The 12301-nt window shown below is 41.2% G+C and overlaps 1 pseudogene across 1 annotated transcript; it reads left to right on the forward strand.

Moving 5' to 3' along the window:
* The first annotated feature begins 812 nt into the window (after nucleotides 1–812).
* LOC308514337 (ATP synthase subunit alpha, mitochondrial-like) lies at nucleotides 813–2417 on the forward strand (annotated as a pseudogene). Its single transcript has one exon. The product of its transcript is annotated as an ATP synthase subunit alpha, mitochondrial-like (transcript).
* The last annotated feature ends 9884 nt before the right edge of the window (nucleotides 2418–12301 follow it).

Below are 12301 nucleotides of genomic sequence, written 5' to 3' on the forward strand. Positions count from 1 at the left end.
CTGTAACCCTAATTTCTTATTACCAGTTTAAGTACTTGACACCCTACCCGCAGCTCCCAGCTTGAAGGAAACAGAAATTGACCTGCTTCTCCCTCACAGGCACCAAGAGAACAGCCTTTTAGTGCAGGAGGAATGCTGAAGATATCTGATCCATCCTCCTTGTTTTACTGAAGAGAAAACTGAGTTCTAAAAAGGTGACCTAACTTCTTAGTGTCAAAACAAAAGCTCTAAGATGCCTCTCAGCTTGGAAGCTGCCTCATTCCCACGAAAAACTGTAGGTACGACTATCTTGTGGAAATCTAAGAAACTCTTAACAGCCATCCCCATCACCCATTTCCCCAGGGGGAAAAAAGTCACTGACTCTGACAGAGCACAGACACTAGAGCCAGGTCACTAGTTCAAACCCCAACTTCACCGTTTCCTAGCTGTCAAATCTAGGGCTAGTTGCTCAATCCCTCTCTGCCTCAATTTCCTCATCTGCAAAATGGGGATGAAATAGTTCTTATTCCACAGAGTTGTCCTGAGAATTAAATAGATACATGCAAAGCACTGAGAACAGTGCCTGGCACCTAGTAGGTGTTTTGTAAGTATTAGCTCTTCTTTTTAATAATAATTTATTAATTTTTTACAATTTAATAATAAATGTAATAATTTAATGGGTGGTGGAGTTTTTGGGGGGGTTTGTTGTTGTTGTTGTTTTGCCTTCTACGATACCCACGATTTCTATTATTTGCCACTTTTCTGGGGATACAGTTAAAAACTGAGTTAGTCCAGAGGCTGCGGCTGCAGAGGAACTACTGAGAAGCTGAAAAATGCTGTCCATGTGTGATGCCAGAGCTGTGGCCTGCACTCTTCCTCAGCGGGCCAGGCTGGTCTCCAGAACTGCTTTGGGATCATCCTTCATTCTGCAAGTAATCTCCATGCCTCTAACACTCATCTTAAGAAGATTGGCACTGCCAAGATATTCTCTATTATTGAAGAGCAGATTCTTGGAGCTCATATACCTCTGTTGACCGTGAAGAGACTGGGCATGCCTTAAGTATTGGTGATGGTATTGCCTAACTACATGGGCTGAGGAATGTTCAAGCAGAAGAAATGGCAGAGTTTTCTTCAGGCATTGAACCCGACGATGTTAGTGTTGTGTTTAGAGATGATAAACTAATTAAGGAAGGAAATATTGTGAAGCGAACAGGAGCCATTGTGGATGTTTCCATTGATGAGGAGCTATTAGGTCATGTAGTAGATGCCCTTGGTCATGCCATTGATGTAAAGGGTCCAGTTGGTTCCAAGACCCATGGGTGAGTTGGCCTGAAAGTCCCTGTGATCATTCCTCAAGTTTCTGTGCAGGAACCAATGCAGACTGGCATTAAGGCTGTGGATAGCTTGGTGCCATTGGCCGTGGTCAGTGTGAGCTGATTATTGGTGACCAACAGACTGGCAAAACATCAATTGCTATTGACACAGCCATTAACCAGAAATGTTTCAATGATGGGTCTGATGAAAAGAAGAAGCTATGCTATATCTACACTGTTACTGGTCAGAAGAGATCCACTGTTGCCCAGCTGGTGAAGAGACTTAGAGATGCAGATGCCATGAAGTATACCATAGTGGTTTCAGCTACTGCTTCAGAGGCTGCCCCACTGCAGTACCTGGCTCCTTATTCTGGCTGTTCTATAGGAGAATATTTTAGGGACAGTGGCAAGCATGCTTTGATCATCTGCGATGACTTATCCAAACAGGCTGTTGCTTATCGCCAGATGTTTTTGCTGTGTGCCAATCCCTGATCGTGAGGCCTATCCTCATGTGTGTTCTACCTGCATTCCCATATGCTAGAAAGAGCAGCCAAAATGAATGATTCTTTTGGTGGTGGCTCCTTGACTGCTCTAACAGTCACAGAAACACAAGCTGGTAATGTGTCTGCTTACATCCAATGAATGTCATTTCCATCACTGACATACAGATCTTCTTGGAGACAGAACTGTTCTACCAACGTATCCACCCTGCCATTAACATTGGTTTGTCTATGTCCTGAGGTGTAGCTGCTGTCTAAACCAGGGCCATGAAGCAGGTGGCAGGTACCATGAAGCTGGAATTGGTATTGGGAATTGCTGTTTTTGCTAAATTCTGTTCTGATCTCAATGCCCCTTAATAACTCTTGGTGTGCGTCTAAGTTCTGAAGCAAGCAGAGTATTCTCCCATGGCCATTGAAGAACAAGTGACTGCTATTTATGTCAGTGTGAGGGAGTATCTTGATAAACTGGAGCCCAGCAATATCATAAAGTTTGAGAATACTTTCTTTTCCCCTGTTATCAGCCGACACCAAGCCCTGTTGAGCAATGTCAGGGCTGGTGGAAAGATCTCAGGTCAGATGCAAAGCTGAGATTGTAACAAACTTCTTGGCTGGATTTGGAGCTTAAACCCCTATGGATTCACATGAAGTGCCAGCTTGGTTTTGTCATTGTTTCTTCTAGTGGTCAGTCCCATTGGTAAAAGGATTACTCTCATACTACAGATGTACAGAAATCACCTAAAAAGTAAAGGTTCCATATTGCAAAAACACACAATATATTTTATCTTACATCTATGTAGGTCATCTGGGAAAAGAAGCAACACTACAAGTCACAATAAGTCAGTAGTGGCTTGCCTCAGATCAGATTAGTTCATTTGAACACGTTCTTGAGATATGAAAACTGATAAAAAAAAAAAAAAAAAAGAACCTTTCAGGTGAGCAAGATATAGAAAATGTCCATTTTAGCTGCAGAAGGAGAACTTGCATTTCTAGGAGACGGTACTATGGACTGGAATGGCCAGGATACACGGGAGAGAAGGAAAGAGGAAATCTGCCCACTTTCTTAGTGAAAGGGCATATCCTAGGAGAGCCCCTTTCTATGTAGTGGAAGTAAAATAAAGTTGTACAGTTTAAAGTTTGATTAAAATTTTGCTTTAAACGATGTAGTCACCTTAAGCACCAGTGTATATAAACACAGTCCACAGTGTATATAAACTTGTGTGAGTGTGTGCATCTCACAGATGTGGCATCTCCAGCCTCTCGGCTTTCCATGGCTATGCTCTGTGGCATTTCCACTCTCCACTCTCCCTATAATCACCTCAGTTTTGCCCAAATGCTTTTCGGGGGGGAAGCAGACGCTAAGGCACTGCTTGCTCCCGTCCTGGCTCCCGGAGCTTTCCTCCTCTTTGCCTTACTTGCTCTCTGGAAATCTCTCCCATCCCCCAACATTGTTTTCCATTTTAACACAGGAACCAGAGTTTAGAACAGCATTTCTCAAATGTAATGTTTTTTTTCCTCCCAATTAAAGGAAAAATTCAAAAAAGCCATCAAATGTATGAGGATCTCTACCTTTTACATCAAGAAAACCTGTGAGTTCCTTTTTACTAGTAAGTTACTTGGCATAACATGAGTGTCTTTACTGCCTAAACATCCTCTGAGGTCACACCCCACCCCAGGGCTTCTTGACTTACCTTTCCGACAAGTGAAACAAGAGTGGTTGGGGATTAACTTGCCAGACAGCTGTGCCTGCTGTGAAGAGGAGAAATTCTACTTCTGAAAATCACAACTGGAGGCAGAAGAGCCCCCTCTATTCTTTTTTTTTCCCCCCATAGCTCCCCTCCACCCGGTTCCCACCCACCCCATGCCCTTACCACCCTCCCCCCTGTCCTCCTCCATAGGTGTACGATTTTTGTTCAGTCTCTTCCCGCACCCCCCACACCCCCTTCCCCCCGAGAATTGTCAGTCCACTCCCTTTCTGCGCCCCTGATTCTATTATATTCAACAGTTTATTCTGTTCATCAGATTTTTTTATTCATTTGATTTTTAGATTCACTTGTTGATAGATACGTATTTGTTGTCACTTTGTTGTTCATTATTTTTATCTTTATCTTTTTCTTCTTCCTCCTCTTCTTAAAGAGTACCCTTCAGCATTTCATATAATACTGGTTTAGTGGTGATTCTATTCTTCCTATATTGATCTGCAAGGGAGTCTTCTTCCCCAAGCTTCCAATAGCTTCCAGCAGAAACCCATATTTATTGGTTCTTATTACCTTTATGATATCCCAAGTGTTGCTCGGAATCACTCAGTGTCCTGCATGGGCTCATGATCAAATCTGGTCATCTAATATTTACCATTCCCGGGACACTGGCCCTTCTGCTGGTCCTGAGCCTCCCAGTAGGTTTCACTGCTTCCTCCTGGAACCAATACCACCATGTTCACCAGCAGCTTCCCCCGACCTCCCCCAAAAAAGAACAGTGAACCAAGCATATTGTGACCTGTGTAGTTTTCCTGAAGATTCAAGGGGACCAGGGGGAGGATCACAGGGCACACAGACTATCGCCCCCTAAAAATCTGTTAGGTACATCTCTTCTCCCAGGTCTCTGCTCCTGGCTCCATCACTGCAACCTCCTCCACCAGGACACCCTCAGGTGTGTCCTGCTTTTAATCTTTCTCCTCTTCCCTTTCCTGCCTCCTGCTGCAAATAGCCTCAAAATAAAGCTAGAATCTCACCTCCATCTCACAGATGGCAGAGTATTTTCACGGAAGCTGCCACATTATACAATGGAATGCTCACACTACCCTTCCAATATATTCTCATATTTCAATTCTCACGATGATCCTATGAGGCAGGTATTACTACCCCAGTCTTACAGTGAGAATGTTTAAGCTAGATAGATAAAGCCACTTGCCCAAAGTCACAGCTAGATAGATAAAGCCACTTGCCCAAAGTCACAGGGTCTACGTGCTTGAAGGAGGACTTGAATGCACGGGTGTCTGTAATTTAATTGTGAGCATATACATCAAATACATGGCACATGTACTACAATTTGTCCTTTCATCATCCATACCACACATCAGTCACCACATTCTTTCACAGGGAGCCTACACTCAGCTTCAGAATCCCCAACTCAGCTCTCCAGGGGGCCACTACCTATAAATTTGACGTGGCTAAAAAATGGAAATTATTTGTAACCCGTGCCTCACATATATCATAGTAACCAGACGAAAACCCCTGCTAAGGCAGTACCTGATTTATGGTAGGTATTCAGTGTTGACTGTAGCTGATATTTGGTTGACGTTTGTTCTAGTCTGTTGGGAGTCTTGGCTGATGAGTCCGACACGTTCTGATTGATGGCCAGGACCGAGGCAGTGTTGGTTTGTTAATATTTAGACTACACCCCTGGTTGAGTCTTTTTAGTTCTGCACTTCTAGCTCACTGGTTAAGTCCTAAGTAATCCTCTAAAAGTCAATAATTAGGGCGCCACTGGTGTGTTACTGGCATGCCAGAGCACTTCATTTTCCTCTCCTTAGAGTATTTATCACAGGAATCTGTGTGCTGTAATTATTGGAATAGATGTCTGCCATATTCAAACTCTCCTACTAAATGTTGAGTTCTTAAGAATAAAATGAAATCTTTATATATTTTTAGCCCTAAACAATGCAGAGCACATTGCCCCAGATGTTTATTGAATACATGTAAATTCACAAATGAATAGCACATTATAGAAGAGAAATGAAATCAACTTAGGGAAAAGTTTTAAAAGCAGGGATGACATCCTTATAATTAATAAAGCCCTTTTTTTCTAAGTTCACATTCCTTGATTCGTGTCATCCAAATGTTCTCAGATTCTGTCACTGCCCCTGGTCACACCAAGTTACAAGAAAGAGGTCACAGTGAATTAAGTTATTCATGCTTTGTATCTCTCACACAATGCATGCACAGATTCTGACCTGTTCTACCTGCTTTCCTGTTCTAGCAAGAAAGAAAGGGTGGTTCCTGTTTATTTTTCTCTTATTACACAAACTATTAAACCTTACAGAATTCATATTTCTTTTCCTAGGAGAAGATGGCACACTTACCTATACCCAGCCTGAAGGCTGGACCTGCCACTCCAGCAGCCAGTCTCCCTGCTCTCACCTGTCGAAGGACTAGATCAGCCCACACAGACACTGAGGCTCCTGGCTCACTCCAGCCCTGAGCGATGCCACTGGGCTATGTGGAACCATCCCCTTAGATGACAGCCCAACACACGATGTCTTTCCCTCTATATTGCTCTATCCTGAAGGAAAGATAAACAGCCATGATATGAGATAAAAGTTCTAACACACAATTATATTAAATACTATAGATTATTCTCATTTCTATACAATGAACATTTTCAGCTTTCCTCACTGGAAGCACATTGTTATAATGTAATTTCATGAATTACATTAAACCTAAAAATATTTGACCTAAAAATTGTTTCTTAGATGCCCTTCATTATAATCTTATGATCTAAAAATTATTTCTTACATATTTTTATTATAATCTTGCCTCTATAATAATCTAATAAAACTGATCATCATTTCATCTGGCTGGCTTTCTGGGTTTGGCAACAAGCTTGGTTTGTCAGTCTGAGGTTTAATATGACACAGTACTTAACCTGATGCTTAATTCATCTCTCAGATATTGTTTGAGGGTTTGAGAGGAGCAATCACAGTGGCAGAGCTAAACGAATGGGATGTATGTGGCCACAAACCATGCAGAGGTTATGAGAAATAAATCTACCTTTGCCACCACAAATATTTTCACTCATTCTTTCCTATTTTGTTTTCCTCCCAAGAGCTTGTCTTTAAAGACTAAAGGCTCTAGGAAATTTTTCTTTTTACTTATCTAGTTTCTAAAATCTTATTCATTCCTTTTTTCTCTTTCTCTTATAAATACTATCTTTTTATACCGTAATCTTCAAGACTTTTAAATTTTATTCTTTCATCTGTGTATTTACTTTTTATTCCTTACCCTAGTCTTAAAAACCAAGGTGGTTTGCTTAAAGATGAAATTTTGTGTAAAGGTATTTCCTCCTTCCTAACACAAATTGTCTCATTTTGTGTCTTTTTTCTAAGTTAATCTTAAAAACCTGAGTTTTGTTCTTCACTTAGATTTTGCATGAAGCTCATCTTCTATTTCCTCAGTCTTAAATGCCACTTTATTTGATATGGTCTTGTTTGAGGAGATATTTTCAAATAAGTTGTCATATTTTCCTTCATTACTTTTTTAGGGGAATGCATGTTCCCCACTCCTCAGATTTCTGCTTGAGCACCATGGAAGAAGTGAATTTTCTGATTGATGAGTCAGAAGAAGGAAGGAGAACATGCTTACCTCTCTATTTCCCTATGGGACTCATTCATTCGTTCATTTTTTTAAAATTATTCATTCAACAAATATTTGAGTGACTGCTACTTTCTGGAACCTATTCTAGATGCTAGAACTGTAAGATCAAACAAAATAGACAAAAATCTTTGTCCTCATGGTGTAGGGAGCCAGGCAGGGGAGAAGGTGTCAGATATTATGGAGAAAAACAAAAGAGGGAAGAGGAATGAAGTATAGAAGTTGTAGGTGGTAAGTGTTGTGGGGTGTTCAATTAAATGCCTCAGTAACAGGGTGACAATTTCAGTCTTAAGAGCAGTACAGCCTTCACACCTTCACACTAGGGCAAAAAGGGGCTACTGTTCTAGGCCTTATGCCTCAAGGCACCCCAGGCTTTGAAGTATCTTCCTTGAAATGTTCCAAGCCCCTCCAATACCTGGGACCAAGTGGGCTTTGGTGCCATTCTGGGGGAGCATATCCCTGCGGGCTCCTGTTTCCCTCCTTGGGGGAGCTCTCCGTCCCTGCTCCCACCCATATGCCCATGAACTTCACAATGCATTTTTTTATTTAAATTCTTTATTGTTGAAAGTATTGCATATGTCTCATTTTTTTTAATTAAAGTGTTTTGATTGAAGAGGCCTGCTAGAAATATTTCCACAGCCCCTCCTCCACCCACCAATAGCCTCCCCGCCACACAGAGCCACTCCCCTTCACTCCCACCCCCATGTCCAGTGTCAGCCCTGCTGAAGGGGATTTGATTATGCATGGTTGTTTCTTTTAATAACATTGGCTCTCAATATTGGAAGGGATCTCAGAGGCCTGCAAATCTAATCCCCACTGAGTAGGAATTGCTTCTGTAATAGTCATTTCATCTCTGCGTGGACATTACCAGACCCTGGGAGGGGGTGGCATACAGTAGATATATACGCTTGGGTAACTTTGTGCCTGTTACCCATGACCACACCCAGCCATACTAACTCTCCCTTCCAAAGCCTAATCCCTGGTCCATATGGCAATTGTTAAAATGCCTGAAATATGAGGCAGGGCTCTTAAGAAATTTCGCTGGAAGTTATTTCCTTTTTTTATAAAAAATATTCTTCCTCCCCCGCCAATTCCCTTTGCCTTAAGTACATGAAGTTTTGTCTCCTAATGCAAGAGGCTTCCTTTGACATTAATTTATCCTTCAGCAATCAAGCCTCACATTCTATAGAGAGCAGTCTTTTTAAGGAGAATTCTCTCCTTGTCTCTTTTTCCATGTTAACCTTAAAGACCTGAGGTTTTGTCCTCATTTCTAAGCATGCAGCTCCTTTCTTCTTTAACAGGCCAACCTTAAATAAGAGAAAGCACCTTAGAGAAAGGAATTTTGCATGAAGCTTTTCTGCCTACCCCATATAATCTTTTACAGATTATTTCTTTAATGTTCATTTTAATCCTGCACCTTTGTTCCCTTATCTGAGAAACTGCTGAAGACATTTTCCTCCACGCACCAGTCTTAAAGATCAGGATGCTTCTGTTACTAATGGATTGCTTCTTACCCCTGAGCATTATAGATCTGTGGCTATGTTCTCTCTTTGAGGGAGCAAAATATACCTATCACAGCAACTTAGAAAAGAAGAGATACAACTGGGGCCAATGACCACGCACTACTTATTCAGAAGTAGGTTCACAGTTGTTCATATGGAAAATAATACAATAATTAATAAATAACTCAAGAATAAACTCTTGTGTAGTATGCACAACTATAAACCTACTTTTGCCCCACCCTGTATTTATGTTTTCATTTTAAGAGAACCAAGAAGGTATGACTCATTTCAATGTTATCTTTTTGTGTGTCATTTCAATAAAATAAAAACGCAGTGTATTCATACATGTACAAAATACACTTCAGCTACCTAAAATAATGACGTAGATCTAAATGTATTAATATGGGAATGTGACCGTGGGAATGTGTGTGCATGTAAAATGTCTGATACATACAAAAAGACTCAGTGGACTGAATGTTGGTTGCACACACACACACACACACACACACACACACGCAGATGTGTATGTTGGAACCTAATCCCCAGTGTAGTGGTATTTTGAGGTGAGGTCTTTGGGAGGTGATAAGGGCAAGAGGGCAAAGGGATGGGCTTAGTGCCCTCATAAAAGAGACTCCAGAGAGCCCACTCCCCACTTTGCCATGCAAGGACACAAGTATATGCCATCTCTGAATCAGGAAGCAGGTTCTTACCAGACACCAAATCTACTTGTGTGGGAGGCAATCAGACAGATGTGAGCGGAGCAAGGATATGGGCCAAGTACAGAAGGTCACTAGGGTGGAAAGCCCCAGGTGCCTAGCAACGGAAGATCAATTGTAGAGCGGGGCCTCCCCTCCAGGGTGACTTTCTTACCCTAGCATATTGCTGGTCTTGTGGTTTGGACCCCCTGACCTTCCTTCCCTAGAGATAACATCTAGGCCTCAAGTTGTATTTCAGCTCTAGGCCCAGATAAGCAACAGAAACAGCCTCAGGACCAGCAGCATCGAATAATAACCCCTGCCCTGGTGCCAGCCAATCAATCAGTGAAGACCACAACCCTGAAAGGACACACCTGGAAAGCTACTGAATATTCTATTAAGATCTTCCCCCTGGAAACTTTGCTAAAATCACCACCCTTAAAACTCTTAGGACAGAGGACCCAGTGTACTCTCCCTCTCCCTCCCCCTCTCCCTCCCCCTCTCCCTCTCCCTCTCCCTCTCCCTCTCCCTCTCCCTCTCCCTCTCCCTCTCCCTCTCCCTCTCCCTCCTGGGAGCATGCATGCCCACACCTTCTCCCAGATACCCCCTAGGCAGTTACCATTACCCTCCTCACTCCCAAGTTCCAAGGGCCCTTGCTTTATCTCTAAAACTTGTTTCCTAAGCCCATTTCTTCTAGGAATCACTTTTTCTACCTCAGTAATTTACCCAATAAATGTTCTCTTACAGTTTGGGTCTTGGCTCTGAATTCTTTCCTAGCCAGAACCCAAGTACTGAGGTTGCTGAACCCAGGTCCAATCTGACCTCATGGATCAGACACCGGGTGGCGTTTCCCACCACCTACAACACTGGCACCTTGATCTCAGACTTCCCAGCCTCCAGAACTGTGTGAGAGATAAACTTCTGTTGTTTATACGCCACCCAGCCACCCAGTCTATGATACTTTTGTTGTAGCAGCATGAACAGATGAAGATAGGCAAGATAAATACTCAGTCAAGAGTGGTTATCTCTGGGATGTATGTTGCTTTGTACCCATGAAGGGAGATTACTGTCACAGGAAAACGTTTACTTTGACTCTATATTCACTTGTACTAATGGACTGAAAGGATATATTTCTTGTAAAAAAAATTTTAAGTTGCCATCAGAACAGAAATAGAAGAAAAAAAAATACACACACACACACACACACACACACAGAGTCAATCAAGAGAAGTTATTTAATACTAATTTCTGTTGTAGGTAGCAGGAGCACACCAGGTGTCTGATCCATGGGGTCAGATTGGACCTGGGTTCAGCATACTTAGGGAAAGTATCTCTTGAGGAGACATTACACAAGTTTATGGTAGATTTTCAGAATTTTTTGTTATAATATTTCTTTACATAGACTTTTTTTCTAGCAGTAGTCAATTTTTCATTTTCTGACGCAGTATGCAGTTCCCAGCTTTGTTGAATCCCTGTTTTCCTCGACTTGACTCTAATCAGGTTCAATCTCTTTGTTATGTTTTCATAGGATGTTTGAAAGGGATGATAAGCCAGAGTTTCTCCATCTTTTTTCTCTTAAAAATAAATATTTGTTTTCCTTGTTTAATTAAAAATCAAACAGAATTTCTGGTTCCTATAACGATGGAAACCTGGCACAGATTGCTGACTCCCTTCCCAAGAATCAAACAAGGAAAAGCTTACAGGGAACATGAACTCTAGAAGCTAATGATGTGGACAGTAAGACACTTCTGGGGAGATGAAGGGGGTGAGGCAGGGGTTGGCTATAGCCTGGGGCAGAATATTGCAGAGGGAAGTAGGTTAGTGACAACTTTACACTTCCTTTTGCTTCTTCCCTATTCTGCTTTAAGGCAATGATTGCCTCTGGGTTCACCAGGGAAATCGGTGAAATAGGGGACCAGCAAATAAAACCAGGCAAGCAAAATCTCAGCCAGAGTTAGGAGTCAATAAAAACAGGGCAGAACTGACGGGCCTGAAGCATGTACTCCTCCATTTCTTCACCATGCTTCCTAACTTCCAAGTTACACATCTAGTCTGGACCTTGCCTTGAACTCCAGACTCATACAGACAAAACTGTCTATTCCTAACTCCCTGTGGATTTTTAATAGGCATCTCAAACAAAATGTATCCTCAACCAAACTCCTGATATTCCCCCTAAAACCGGGTCATTTTTCAGCCTTCCCTATTGCAATAAGTGACAATTCTATCTATCTAGTTACTGATTCCAAATCTATTGGTACTGTATTCAATTTATAAATTCACACAATGGAGAACTATGCAGATGTAGAAAGGAATTCACACCTGTATGGAGTGAATTCCCTGATGTGTGTTTAGGTGAAAAAAAGGAGGTGCAGGATAAAGTGTATAGGCTCCACCTTTTACCTAAAAATAGAGAAAATATGAAAAAATGCACATATTTTCAAAAATGGAAGAATATATTAAAATGTAATAGAAAGGGGAGAAAGGAAGGAGCAGGTTAGAAAGAAGTTAACTTCTCTGAATATACTTTGCTTTATAGCTTTTAACTTAAAAACCATTTAAATAGTTTTAAAACAAAACTAAATCAAGATAGAATATCAATCCTTGAAAATGGAAAACAAAGTATCAAATATATCATGTTGATAGGTTAACTATATAGAGAAGAATTAATTTGATAACTTAAAATACAGCAATTTGACTATACCATCCTAGTGGAATACATTCTAAAGGGAAAACTAGAATTGCAAAAAGAATCTTAAATTCCATGCAGGGGTCCTATTGCTAATAACAACAGTATGAAACTGTTATGCACATGTATATAATAAGATAAAGCAAATGAGAAATCTGTTAATGCTGTTTGAAACTACCATATATACACATAGAATAAGCTCAAGAAAATTAAGTAATTATGTTACTGAGTAAGAGTAAAAAGATATAAAATCAAAGAAG

This window comes from Myotis nattereri (genome assembly GCF_964212035.1).
Source record: "Myotis nattereri genome assembly, chromosome: 2".
NCBI classification, from domain to species: Eukaryota; Metazoa; Chordata; class Mammalia; order Chiroptera; family Vespertilionidae; genus Myotis; species Myotis nattereri.